General features: G+C 43.4%; 1 protein-coding gene across 1 annotated transcript in view; it reads right to left on the reverse strand.

Moving 5' to 3' along the window:
* Positions 1 to 14,951, reverse strand: part of ZMAT4 (zinc finger matrin-type 4) — a 300,023-nt gene that overhangs the window by 246,378 nt on the left and 38,694 nt on the right. The gene's annotated exons all lie outside the window — the stretch shown is intronic.

A 14,951-nucleotide genomic window follows, 5' to 3' on the forward strand; every position in this document is an offset into this window, starting at 1 on the left:
AAATCAAGCAAGTTTTGCATAATTTATTGGGGGGCGGTGTTTGCTTTTTTGTATAAATTTACAGCATTTCTTCTGACCATGCAGAGGGACAAGATATTATTATAAGAGACACTGAAATGCCTGTTTCTGACAACCGGCAACAGCAAAACCTCCTTGAGCTGCCCCTCAGGCTTCAGAGATCTCAGCAAGTGTCACTTGCCTCTGCAGGAATCTGTAGATTTCACTTTCCCTGACTTTCTCATTTCCCACTTGAGTTTTCCACATTTCCAAATCAGTGAGCAATTTTCCACAACTTTGTTTCCTAAGATAATGCATTCTTGCTTCTCATTTTCACTAATATGTGCATTTCTATGCACACTTTACTCCAGTAATTTTTGGACTCAATCATTTTTGGACTCAATACCTGGCTGGCGTCATGCATCACAAAATTCACAGAAATGCACATTTCAATGTACAGCCGTGTTTTGCTTCATGTATTGTTCTGGAAAGTGTGAGTTAGGTCAATTTGCCCTTAAATGTGTACTGAATTGTATTTCTTTCCTATCCTTATTCTTCACAGCCATTAGAAGAAAGTTACTTCTAAAAAACAGAAGCTGTAAATCTCAGGAAGCCACATAGTATATTTTCTTCCATGCTCCCCCTCCAAATCAGAGCAGACCCTCCCTTTAGATCTTCTTCATTTTCTGCTTTTAGCGTCACTTTTTTTCATTCTGAAATTTGGAAGAATGTAGGAAGGTGCCTTCTAACCAGGTCAGACTATTTGCCTATCTCCCCCAGGATTCCCAATTCTAGCCTTCTGCAAGCTGATACCCTCCAGATGTTTTGGACTACAGTTCCACATGCCCTCCAAGTGTCCCAATTTTCCAGGGACAGTCCCAGAATTACAGAAGCCATCCCAGTTTCTGATTTGATCCCAGAATGTCCCGGTTTTCCTTTTTCCTCCCCTCCACGTCTTGGAGAACAATTAAAAGTGGTGGGTGTGGGTGCAAAAACGGAGTCCGTTACAGAAAATAAAATACCTGCACCAAAGGAAGGAAACTGTGAAGCAGGCATACGAAGTCCTTCCTATAATGTTGAAGGAAAATGTAACCACTTTAAATTATTTAATTATAATGCTTCAACAGCCAGCCATTGATTCCTTTATTGTAAATGGAGCCTTACACTGTCTTCTCAGAAGTATTCAATGGAGCTTACTCCCAGGTAACTGGGTCAAGCCTGGGCAGCCTTACACTGCAATCCTAAGCATTTTTCCTCAGAAGTAAGTCCCACTGAGTTCAATAGGATTTACTCTGTTATGTTCCTAATCATTCTAAGTTGTTGCTGTTGATGATGATTAGATAAGCACTAAGTAAAGCTATCTCCTTAGACCCTCAAAAACCCAGGGTGGGTAGTTTGAGGTTGTTAACACTCAAAAAATAGTATTTATGAAAGTTAGGGACGAAGGCTATACAGTGTCAAATTAATGTAGTTTGGCCCCTCACTTTCCTCATAGCATGTTTTAACATTTCCATGTGAGCGAGATGCTGAACACGCTTATACCAATGTGCAATCAAAACTCCCAGGGATGTTTTCCAGTCTCCAGATATTGTTGATGTGGCTGCAACCAAGAGGGATTTATTGAGATATTTATGGAGCCGTTTAGGGCTAGTGAAAATAGAAAGAAGAGCTGAAGGGGCTACTTTTGGGGTGACTTTGTTTGCTATTTTAGAAAATCAAGCAAAGATTCAATCCCAAAAGCTACAGATATGGGGCAGAACCACCACATGTGGAAGTAAGAGCCTTGTTCTGAGGATTTGTCTATGAGATTTTACCAAGCTATGTAGCTTTCAAGGGTATAGTCTCAGGTACAAGTGGGGGAGAAATTCTATTCAGTTCACATTTAAAGGTGAACCTACCTTATTCACACTTTCCAGAACAATGCACTAACCAAAACACCAAACTGAAATCCTTCAAAATTCACTCTTCTCCAAATTTTGCAATGCAGTTCCCCTGCGAAATAAAGCATAGAGAAATGCTTTACTGGGGTAACGCGTCCATAAATATGCATATATTAGTCAAAATAACATACAACATGCTTTATATTGGGGAAAATGCTTTTCAAAGAAATGTATTTTAGGCAAAATTGCATGCAAAAATGTGTATAGCAGGAGACATTTGCACTATAATGCTTGCAATTTTTTTAAAAAAAATTAACATTTAATTTAATTTTATGAATTTAATTTTTAAAATTAAAAACTAAATAAATGCACAAACTGATGTGGAAATGTGGAGGGCTAAACTTCAGGTCAAAAAAATGAGTGGGAAACTGAAATTGACAGATCCACCCAGCCCTAGGCACAGGTATTACATACCTTTTACAAATTGATTTTATTCTCCGTATTCCATCAAGAACACTCTCAGTCATGAGCAATCTCCAAGAAAGGGGATAGCCAAGGCACAGGCAGGAAAATTGAATAAAGAGGAAAGCTATAGGCAGGGAACTGGCAAAATGGGCTGGAGGGATACATAAGGCTAAGGTCTCCAGAAGGATGAATCCAGCATTTTAGCTGAAAATAGGGACATGATTGTACTCCTTTGAGTCATTCCTTCATTCACTGGTGTATTGGATTTCTAACACATCTGTCACCATATGATCACGGTGATGAGTTACAACAAATCAATGGCACAATTTAAAACCAATAGAGAGTATAGTACCAGGTTTCCCAGGCCAGCACTGAAAAGACTGCACTGCACTCCCTTTCAGGTATGAATGAATCAGCCAAGGTACAGTCCATGTCAGTTTCACATGTGCACATAAGTTTAGTCTTGTTTCTGCATCAGTAAATGCAGAAAAATGTTCCTTGTTCTTGGAGGTCTAGCGGTCACATTCTGGATTAGTTGTAGTTTCCAAGTCGCCTTCAAAAATAGAGTCCAAGCAGGAGATAACCAGATGACCAGAGCAATTGCATATATAAAAATTATTTCAAATTCAAAACAGATACCAATAGGTATGCAAATCTCTAGAAGGCTTGTTGAGAGAAGAAAGAGGAAAAAGCAGCCAAATGGAATAGGCCAATGTCCCATCTAGTTCAGCATCATGTTCTCACAGTGGCCAACCAGATGCTTCAACGGGAAGGACCTGAGTGCAAGAGCAACTCTCCCTATTTATGATTCCCAGAAACTGAAACTCAGAAGCATTACTGCCTCCAACTGTGAAGGCAGAAGGTAGTTTGTTGTTGTTTAGTCGTTTAGTTGTGTCCGACTCTTCGTGACCCCATGGACCAGAGCATGCCAGGCACTCCTGTCTTCCACTGCCTCCCGCAGCTTGGTCATGCTGGTAGCCTCAAGAACACCATCCAACAGATCTCCTGACTTTCTTGGAGGCTTTCTGAGAATTGCATGAATTTCATAGTTCATATTCAGGGCTTATTTGGACAGACAAATGCCAAGCCACAGGTTTGGGGCACCATTAAAGGGTAGAAGAATGAGAAACAGATTTTGAATGCCACAGGAGGAGGAGCAGGATAGGGGGCAGACAGAACACATGGGGTGCAATGTCTTGGGAAGGTAGCTCAGGGGTAGATAAGGATGGTTGCTTATTTATTGCATGCCCAGAACATAAATCAATCCACTGAATACAATCCATCCTCATTCTTCTTGTTTTCAGTCTGCAAATGATATATACTTTATCAAGACCCCCTTTCCCCATTTGCATTGTGTTTCCTTTTTACTGGATGGTGTGGAATACCCTATTTATTTCATAAAATTTATATGCTGCTTGATTGCAAAACCCTCAAAGTGGTTTACAAAAAGAATAAAACAAGAAAATTATCAGTAAAGGCAATAGAAAATAACTATTTAAACATTCCCAAATAATTAAAATCAATTATAAGCTACAAACAGGTTAAAACACATGTCTGCATTCTGCGTAGCTGGATGTTGTTGTTGTTTAGTCATTTAGTCGTGTCCGACTCTTCGTGACCCCATGGACCAGAGCATGCCAGGCACTCCTGTCTTCCACTGCCTCCCGCAGTTTGGTCAGACTCATGCTGGTAGCTTCGAGAACACTATCCAATCATCTCATCCTCTGTCGTCCCCTTCTCCTTGTGCCCTCCATCTTTCCCAACCTCAGGGTCTTTTCCAGGGAGTCTTCTCTTCTCATAAGGTGGCCAAAATATTGGAGCCTCAGCTTCACGATCTGTCCTTCCAGTGAGCACTCAGGGCTGATTTCCTTAAGAATGGATACGTTTGATCTTCTTGCAGTCCATGGGACTCTCAAGAGTCTCCTCCAGCACCATAATTCAAAAGCATCAATTCTTCGGCGATCAGCCTTCTTTATGGTCCAGCTCTCACTTTCATACATCACTACTGGGAAAACCATAGCTTTTACTATACGAACCTTTGTTGGCAAGGTGATGTCTCTACTTTTTAAGATGCTGTCTAGGTTTGTCATTGCTTTCCTCCCAAGAAGCAGGCGTCTCTTAATTTCATGGCTGCTGTCACCATCTGCAGTGATCATGGAGCCCAAGAAATTAAAATCTCTCACTGCCTCCATTTCTTCCCCTTCTATTTGCCAGGAGGTGATCGGACCAGTGGCCATGATCTTCGTTTTTTTGATGTTGAGCTTCAGACCATATTTTGCGCTCTCCTCTTTCACCCTCAATAAAAGGTTCTTTAATTCCTTCTCACTTTCTGCCATCAAGGTTGTGTCATCTGCATATCTGAGGTTGTTGATATTTCTTCCAGCAATCTTATTTCCGGCTACGGATTCATCCAGCCCAGCCTTTCGCATGATGAATTGTGCATATAAGTTAAATAAGCAGGGAGACAAAATATAGCCTTGTTGTACTCCTTTCCCAATTTTGAACCAATCAGTTGTTCCATATCCCGTTCTAACTGTAGCTTCTTGTCCCACATAGAGATTTCGCAGGAGACAGATGAGGTGATCAGGCACTCCCATTTCTTTAAGAACTTGCCATAGTTTGCTGTGGTCGACATAGTTTGCTGTGGTCGAGCGTAGCTGGATAGGCTCACCTAAAGAACAATGTTTTCAGCAGGGGAGAGGGCAGGGAAGGGAGGGAGTCCCAAAGTATAGGTGCTGCCACACTAAAATACAGATTCCTTACAAATATGGAATGAGTATTATGTGTCACCCGTAACACTGCCAGTTCCACTGATGGAAGCGGTTGATCAGGTATATATGGAGTAATGTGATCCCACAAGTAATCTGGTCCCAAGCTGTTAAGGGCCTTATATACTAATAGTAACACCTTGAACTAGGTCAGGTAGCAAATCGGCAACCGCTGCAGAACTCTGAGCAAAGATGTTATATGCTGGTCTCACTCTTGTCAGCAGTCAGGCTGCAGCTTTGCGCACCAACTGCAGTTTCCAAAGCAAGCACAATGGAAGCCCCACACTGAGTGCATTGCAGTAATCAAATCTTGAAGTAACCAGTGCATGAGCTGCTGTGGCCAAGCTTTCCACAGTAGCTACTACTTTCCACTATGACTAATAATAGCAAAATTAATTATGTACAATTCAACCACAGTAAACAGAGAGACGAACATTGTTTTTGTAGGAAGCTAAACTGTGGTGTAATTAAAATAGCACTGAATGTGATGAACATGGGTCAGAACAGAAATTGATGCCTTCTTACATCCCATGGGAATGGTGCAATCCCTGGCACCTCCCTGACTTCTGTCTTGCCTAAAATTCTGGAGAGCCACTGCTAGTGAGTACAGACATTACTGCACAGTAGACAAAGGTGCAGAGGGTACACCAGATGGGAGAGTACAGAGTGCAGGAAAAGTGCCTGTCTATAGGCCAGAAGGTTAGCCCTTGAAGAGATCTTTGAAGGATCAGAGCTTAGGAGATGTAGACTTGAGACAGAAACGCAAAAGACCTCAGCTTACTGCACAACCCTTGTTGAAGCAAATTGTTCACGGAGAGCTCTCCATGGTTGCTCCATTGACTTGCTCTGTGGGGAAAGCATTTGCTTTGCATTCAAAATGTTCCAGGTTCAATCCCTGGCATCTCCAGGTAGAGCTGGGACAGATCCCCTGTCGGTGTAGACAACAGTGAGCTAGATGGCTCAATGGTCTGATTGTATAAGACAGCTGCCTATGTTCTTCACTTCCTGTTTTGCAAGTAGATTGTGTCCTGCGGGAGGGTTTGCCATTTCTACCCTAAGCACCAAAATGACATGAAAATGACACAAAATGACATCCTGGACACAGCCAGCTTGTGAATGAGATCAGGCATCACTAAGCTATACAGCACCTGAAAGACTTGGCCATTATTGTGCTCTGCTAAGCTTAGACACACGGAATTTCATAAAAGACATTTTCAGGCAGAGATGAAAGGAAAACAGTGCTACCTGAAATAATCCTGTTGCCTACATCTATTCTAGTTTTAAAGACAAAACAGCTCTTACATTTTCATCTCACTCTTCTTAAGGTCCTTTTTGGCTACCTTGGAAGGATTTGTCATTGCAATGCAAAAACACAACAACTATAACCATCAAAACTATTGTGCCATCAAAAAGAATATCTATAAGAGCAGCCAAGTCATCAGTGGAATAAACAACTTTTTATGAGACCCGGCCCTTGGATTCCCATTGACACATTCTGGTTCAGAGTCGCTGAAGAGCCAATCTGTGTGGCAAGTAAAAACAAAAGACAAAACAACCCATTCACCTTCCTGGTTTCATGGTTACCAGTTCAGCCCAACTGGTTCCACAAGCTTTTAAGTGCTTTTGCCACTTTTGGCAAGTTTATATTTTTGTTTCTTCAATCTAGGCAAATGCATCTATTGCAATGAATAAGGATTCTACACCCGCTGAAATGAATGGACCTAAGTTAGTTGTGCCAATTTTCAATGAGTCTACGCTGCAGCCCAACAGTATCATGTAAAAACATGATGGTCAAAACCTTTTTATGGTTCTGCACCACTAAGGTATTTGCTAATTTTAAACAGTCTTCTTTCCAAATAAATACCAAGCATGGTAATGCTTTGGGGTAATGTGCCCCAACAACATACTCTCTGATGTGGCACAGTTCAAAACTGGGGTGTAAGTGCAATAGCCCTGATTTATACCAAGGGTCACTTGCCTGATCTTATTCCAACACTCATTGCTGAAGGATTTACACCATCTCCTGCAGGCACTGATTTAAAAACAAATAGGGTATTTGGATTTTTTTCCTTGTGTGTTAAAGATATAAAGAGAAAACTTAATTGCCCTGCATTCTATTCGACTAACCCAAATGAGCCTCATTAGGCTGCACAGTGCATGGTGCTTTGCTGTCTCTGCATATGCATGTATGCATGTGCATTTGAGACAAACACCATCTGCCTCCCACTCACAGCAGAGATGCCATCCAGACAGGACTTTAGGGCAGATGTTGAGGGTCCCTACTCTGCAGAATGAATGGGAGGGCCCCAAATTTAGCATACGCCAGATGTGTCCTATCACATTTGCAAGAAGGAAACAATACACATGGCCATCTAAAGAGAGAGAGCGAGCCTCACAAGACCATTGTTGAAAGTCTAAAACTGCCTAGCTGCACGGGGAGATTTAACTTTTGGAGGCTCTGAGAAGAGAGTTGATTCAGTTGAACCCTGAAGAACAGCAGTGCTAAACAAACATTTCAACAAGGCATTCTTGAAAGGCAATAATAGAGATAGGAATTTCAGGGGGACAGGTAACTGAAAATATGGAAAGTTTCTGATGAATGGGAACATTTGGAATGTACTCAGGCATGAATGAGTGTGCATGTGCTCATTTGATTTCACCAACCATTGTTTCCATATTTTGCTATTCTGAAGCTGTTGTAGCCAGAGACCCAACTGTGGAATTGTGGAATATGGGATACAGTAACAGCAGACATAGTTCTGGCTGGATCAAATAGCACATTTTCTTATTTGACCAGCTTGCCTCTGGACAAGAAAGAATATAGCCTTGAGTAAAACCTTCTGATGAAGCACTTTTTATTAAAAAATAATAATCCCCCCCATTAATAACACTCCAATATGGGCCACATTATTACAATATCAAATCATGCCAAATCATAATTGTTAAATGTTCGGAAGAAGTCAGAAGCCCAAGGCAGTATAAGTTCCTCAACTACGTTTATTTAACATTTGTCAGTGACAACAATTCACTCATAGGAAAACAAGAACCGAACTGACTGCACAACACAATAATAATGCCGAGCAAGAACTGACCATTGACAGTTGACAGTTGAAAGTGCATGCGCTTACTTGTCATTGGAACATTTGTCTTCCACCGCTTATACGATTGATTAGAACGCACCTTGTAACATAAAATGTGTTAAACCCAATACATAACAATAATACAATTTATAAAGCCAATTATACATTCCAAATTAAACAAATTGGATGACTTCCTGTGTTCTGATCGTTCAGAGATAATTATTCCTAAATCTTGCACATAATCTCATATATAATCCAAATACAGCAATTCCGATCTTGATCCTTTCTATTTTTGCAGCCACTGCTGCAAATAATGTCTTCACTCGTATTCAAAAAATCCATATCCATTAACTTCCAAGAGGGATTTCAAGCCTGTAGTTTTCTGTGTAAAATATTTTTCCTTTGTACTTCCTTTCCTGTTATAATCCATCGTCAGTATTCCGTACTGTCTCCCTTCAAGAGCTATTTTTCAAACTGTGTCAGAGCCATCGCCATCTTGTTTATCTGAACCAAAAGTATACTGGCATCAGGCTAAGCTCTGGGCGGACATCTAGCTCTTTGTTCTTTAATCTTCCCATCTTTTTTAACAAGCTGATATCTCACCAAAGCAATTATAAATCCAAATTAATGCTCTCCAGAGGAGACAGTGCCGCAAAACCATACAGTATTTTACACAGTCTCTCATTTGAAGAACTCCGTAGGGAGATTCTAAAGTTCTTGTAAAGTCCCTGTTACATTCCATTTATAATTGTAATCCAATAGTAAACTCAATCCAATAATAGTTACTTAGTTCATCTTCAGTGAAGGTTTGCCAGATCATAAATCAGCAAATATATTGTAAATATAAAAAGTGAACAGAAGGCCCCCCTTCACTTATATAATAATCCTGTTACGGCAAATTCCTCTCCAGATCAAAACCTTGGCACACAGTGGCTAATTCATTTAGCAGGTTATCATGTCTCCTTCTTCCCAAACACACCTGTTTCTTAAGTCCAGATTTTATCTTAAAAAACAGAATTACTTCCACATGGCTGCCACATTGGAGAGATTCTGATTCATGCAGTGCCAAGCACTCAGGGCCCCTCCCCCTTGTATTCCGTCGGAGCGAGAGAAAGTTAACGGACAGTTCATGAGTGAAAGCTCGCCCTCCCCGACCCTGAGGGGGTCACAAGGATAATAACTCTCATATTATCCTTAATTAACTGCACGATTGGAGACTGTTATCATGGGTCCACTGCACGCCATGGCAGTCCGTGCTGGAAGTGGTCCAATGAAGCACTCGAGGAATTTCAGTAGCAGCACTAGGAATGGAAAATTTCAACATGCCCATTTCTTGGGAAATGTTTTGATTGCCACCAGGGATGGATGGTGAAAATTCTTTCAATAGTGAAGCTTGCACCTGAGCTGACCACTGGTTGCTTGCCTGCAGCCATTCACAAGCATGTGAGTGACATTTAGCAGCACAAATTTCTTCAGTCGTGAAAAAAATAACAAACTGATTGGCAACTTATTGAAATAGACTATTATAACTGTGCAACACAATTTTGTCAGGTCTATTGTGCTGCTGAAATATGTATTCTCTTGAACTCTGTTAAATTGAGGTGAGGACAGTGGCCGTTAACACACCTTGTTATGTTTCTAATCCTATCTCCTATCATGGTGTTGCCAGGGGGTAGGGGAGAGTAGCTGTGCTTGTGGGTACTCATCAGGCAGCTCAGTTATTATTGTTGTTGTTTTGTAAAAGTCGTGCAAACAAGAGATGCTATGCAGTACAAGATGTCATTGCTGTGGTGATGTCACTACTTCCAATAGCAGCTGATTATTATTATTATTATTTTAAAACCATTTGCGTACATTTCTGGGTAACTATGTCTGCCTGCTGTAAGCCACATTTAGAACAATGGTTCTTACTCCCAGGTAAGTTGGGTTAGTATACAACCCTTAATGCATATTTTTTTATTAACACTAAATACACACCATAGAAAAATCTGACCACTTTTGCTCTCTGATCCTCTTTAACATTTTATTATTAAGAGTGGGGGGGGAGGAATGCAGGTGGGGTTTAAAAGGGACAGGGCTGTTGCTGTGTTTGGCATTGCAGGAAGCCAAGAACAAGACAAACAAATTGCAATCCCCTGGGGGCAGGCCAATGGATACTTGGTGATAGTGAGCAAGGATTTGCAGTAGCAAAAGTGCAGATAGCAAAATCTATTGTACAGTACAAGGAATTCCCTCAACACAGCCTGGAGAATCAAAGTCAATTATGTCATGTTGGCAAAATTTGAGAGCATGCCAATCTGACAAGCATTTTATAAGCTGTGCACCAAAAGGAACTGAGTTTACACAAGGACACACACACACACACACACACACAGAAAGAGAAGGAGGGAGAGAAAGAGAGATAATGAAGGGGTACATGACTATGAACCCCAATCCCAGCTGCTACTGAGTTTTACCTAAAGCAAAATTCCAAAGCTAAATTGGAACAATTCAAGGATTTTTCTTTAAAAAAAAAGGATTGAGAAGGCGGGTGAGATACTTCATACCTACCATTTCAAAAACTTAATTGTGCCTGCCATGCTCAACCCCACCAGGGATAGCCAAAGTGGTGCCTTCCAGAGGGTGTGGACTATGTCTCCCATCAGCCCCATCTATCGCATGGCCAATGGTTAGGGTTGGTGGGACTTGTGGTCCCAAATATCCCAATACCCTCCAGGCACCACCAGAGCCGGCCCACCAATGATACAGGGCAAACTGCCTGCCTCAGGCGGCGGAAGAGCCAAAGGTGGCGCATGACCTGCCCGCCCCACTGCTTCCGCTGCCGAAAGGGAGGCATTCCAGCAAGCAGCAACACTTGGAGGAGCACCCCAGCTCCTGCCAAATTTGGCAAGAACTGGGGTGCAGCAGCAGGTGCACGGCAGGCAGGGCCAGGAGGCAGCAATTCCCATTTCACCTCAGGTGGCGAAGCAGGACAGCCACCCCTGGGCAGCACATTGGCCACCCTGCATTAGACTAATGACCTCAGTGATTAAGCCAGGATTCAGTCTATGCACCACCACCTAGCTCTGCCCAAAGGAGGAGACGCGAATCACATCAGCTGAGGAAGCCTCTTTGCATCAATAGCCTAGAGCAGATCATGTGACAATTCCTGATATGCATGCAAGCTTCTGGAATCATATGTGTTGGCAGTTTTAAGCAGCTAGAGATCACCTGTTGCCTTTGCTTTGCCTTGCCCTGCCCTCAACTGCACAAGAGCCAAGTGTGTTGGGCCAGCTCCAATTGCACCATTCATTATAATGAAAAGAAAGACCAGAGATTGGCTGTACCATTTACAGTGCATTTTTACAGTACTGCAGTTCTAAATTGCTGTTACAGCCACTGCGTGATGCATGGGGATAAAGCAACAGTATGCACAGGTTTAGAACAGGAATGGAACTGCTTACAATTGTCGCAAAGCAATATGCCATCACTGGAAACACCTAAAGCAGGGAGGAGGAGGAAGAGGGGAAATTCCTGGCCTAATAGGAATCTAATAATAGCAAAGGTTCCCAAATGCATCCCTACAGAGATCGTCCAATAGAGGAAGAGGTTCAAGTTGCATCCAAACCAAACCTCCTGGGCCCTTTATTTCCATTGCAATGCAGTTTTGCTGTTTCCTGACCATACCAAAGTACAATACATTTCCAGCAGAACAATTAAAGATGGGAAAGGGCCATAGCTCTTAATTTCATTATACAGTGGTGCCTCGCAAGACGAAATTAATTCGTTCCGCGAGTTTTTTCGTCTAGCGAATTTTTCGTCTTCCTTGCGAAGCACGAAATCCCATAGGAATGCATTGAAATTCAATTAATGCGTTCCTATGGTCAAAAAAAGTCCAAACAAAGCCAAATTTGGTACAACAAGAGTTTATTAAGTGCTCTTTAAAGTCACACATACTGTAAAGAGCATTTCAAAAATTGAAGGAACAATAAATTAAGTTTCTAAACATGACAGAAAAACATTTAAAAATCAACAAAGTGTACAGTACATTTTCTAAGACTCTGGGGGACAACTCGAAGAAGGTTACTCTTCCACTCTTTGCTTCTTGCTGAAGAACCTGTCCATGGTCTGCTGCTTCATCCGCCTTTTCAGCACCTCCCTGAAAGGCGACATGACCCTCGTATCAAAAGTGTTCACAAGGTCATGTGCCAGGTCCTTGTCAGGGTGGTGCTGCTGTGCAAAAGCCTGCACATCATTCCACTTCAGGCAAATGTCCCTCAGTTCTTTGGAGGACAGCTGTTCCTCAATTGCTTTCTCCTCTTCCAGCGAGGCCTGCTCCTGCGCAGCCTCTGCCTGCAGTTCAACCAGCTCCTGGGTGGTCAGCTTGTGGTCGTGCTCCTCCACCAGCTCGCTGACGTCCTCCTCTGTGACCTCCAGGCCCATGGTCCTCCCCAAGGAAACAATGTCCTGCACCACTGTTGACTCTGGTGCATCACAGTCACTTGGTGCCACACAGTCCGCCCACAGGCTGTGCCAAGCGCAATTCAAATTTCTCTGTCTGATCCCGTTCCAGGTCGTGGTGATCATCTTCAAGCAGGTGACGATGTCGAAGTGGTCCTTCCAGAATTCCCGCAGGGTGATGTTGGTGCAATCAGTCACCTCGAAGCATCGCCTGAAAAGCTCCTTGGTGTAGAGTTTTTTGAAATTGGCGATGAGCTGCTGATCCATCAGCTGGAGCAGTGGCGTGGTGTTAGGCGGCAGGAACATGATGCTGATGAAGCTGAACTCCTCCAACAAGTCCTCCTCAAGGCCTTTAGGATGAGCAGGAGCATTGTCCATCAGAAGCAAAGCCTTCAGCGGCAGGTCGTTGTCCAGCAGGTACTGTTTGACAGCAGGGCCAAAAGCAAGATTGACCCAGTCCACAAACAGCACACGTGTGACCCAAGCTTTACTGTTGGATCGCCACATGACACTCAGCTGCTCCTTGTCGACCTTGTGTTTCTTGAAGGCCCGTGGGTTCTCCGAGTGGTACACCAGCAGGGGCTTGATCTTCAGGTCGCCGCTTGCGTTGGCACAGAAGAGCAGGGTCAGACAGTCCTTCATGGGCTTGTGGCCAGGCAACTTGGCCTCCTCCTGTGTGATGAAAGTCCTTTTGGGCATCCTCTTCCAAAACAGCCCGGTCTCGTTGCAGTTGAAGACCTGCTTGGAACGTAGCCCTCCGTCTTCACAACCTCCAGGAACTCCGCTGCAAAGTCTTCAGCCGCAGGAACATCAGAACTGGCAGCCTCTCCATGCCTGACCACGCTGTGGATTCCAGATCTTGTCTTGAACCGGTCAAACCAGCCTCTGCTTGCCTTGAAGACTTCTGGCTCGCATGAGGTTCCTGGCTGTTCCCAGACGAGGTCTGCGTGCAAGGCCTTGGCCTTCTCACAAAAGACGGCCTCAGTCACTGTGTCCCCTGCACGCTGCTTCTCTTCTAACCAGATGAGCAGCAACTTCTCCACCTCCTCCAGAACAGCTGGGCGGTTCTTCACGATCCTGGTGACTCCCTTGGCTGCACCAGTCGCAAGGATCTTCTCCCTCATCTTCAGGATGGTCCCGATGGTCGATGGATTCCTCCCGTACTCCCTGGCAAGGTCTGTCACACGCATTCCACCGTCGTGCTTCCGGATGATCTCCTTCTTCATTTCCAGCGTAACCTTCTCCTTCTTCCTCTCGCCGGCCTCTGCAGCAGCAGTCTTCTTGGGTCCCATGGCAGCACAGCTCCTACCTTCGCAAACCCAAAAAAAATAAATCAGTGCTTCACATCCAAAAAATTCAAAAGCACCCAGCCACCCACCACACAGAAATTCAAACCCAGAACCAAGTCCTTGAATTCCAAACACCCCAACCCAAAATCCAAAAACCCCAAAAAAGTTTTAAAAGTTTAACTTACCAAATGGCTGCAAAAGAAGTTTTGGAAAAGCTTCAAAAATCACCAAAGTCTTCAAAAACCTCAAAAAAGGCTACCACACCGCGTGCTATGAGTTGCTCCTCGAAGTCAAGTCGCAACTGCATCTCTTCAAGCAATGCACCCTGGGTATTAACGGTTTTACGAAAAAGGAAACAAACTTGCAAGACGTTTTCGTCTTGCGAAGCAAGCCCATAGGGAAATTCATCTTGCGAAGCACCTCAAAAAATGAAAAACTCTTTCGTCTTGCGAGTTTTTCGTCTTACGAGGCATTCGTCTTGCGAGGTACCACTGTACTGTATATCATGTTCTGAAAGGCCTTTGGTTAGGCAGGTCTAGGTTTTAATCACAGCTAATGATCTTCACAGGACATTAAGGTTAAGGGGATTTGAGGGATGGATGCTGAAATAAGCATTTGAAATGGCATTCGTTTTTCACATGAATCTATGCTGCTTTCCCCCCATATATATGCCCCTGCCCCTCCCACAAGTCAGTGAAGATCTCTCTCTCTCTCTCTCTCTCTCTCTCTCTCTCTCCATGCATTCCCAACATTCCCTGGTGGTAGATGGGGGGAGAAGTCTTGAGGAAACCGAGCTCTTGCTGAGAGGTGATGTTTCCCCTAGGTCAGGTTTTCCCAGGGAATCCATGATTCTCCCAGCACAATGCCGGTTGTTGGAGAGTGCTTTCGCTGTCCTGTAGAAAAGGCTGCACCCTGAAAAGTCCATGGTGGGAGTGGAAGCCCACTCCCCTGAAAGACCCTTGGAGTAACATGTCCTTCCTGGGGTGATTTTCTCCACCCCAGTTTTTTGGGGGGACCACTCCTATTTTTATT

The sequence above is a fragment of the Podarcis raffonei genome, chromosome 8, assembly GCF_027172205.1.
Source record: "Podarcis raffonei isolate rPodRaf1 chromosome 8, rPodRaf1.pri, whole genome shotgun sequence".
Classification (NCBI taxonomy): domain Eukaryota; kingdom Metazoa; phylum Chordata; class Lepidosauria; order Squamata; family Lacertidae; genus Podarcis; species Podarcis raffonei.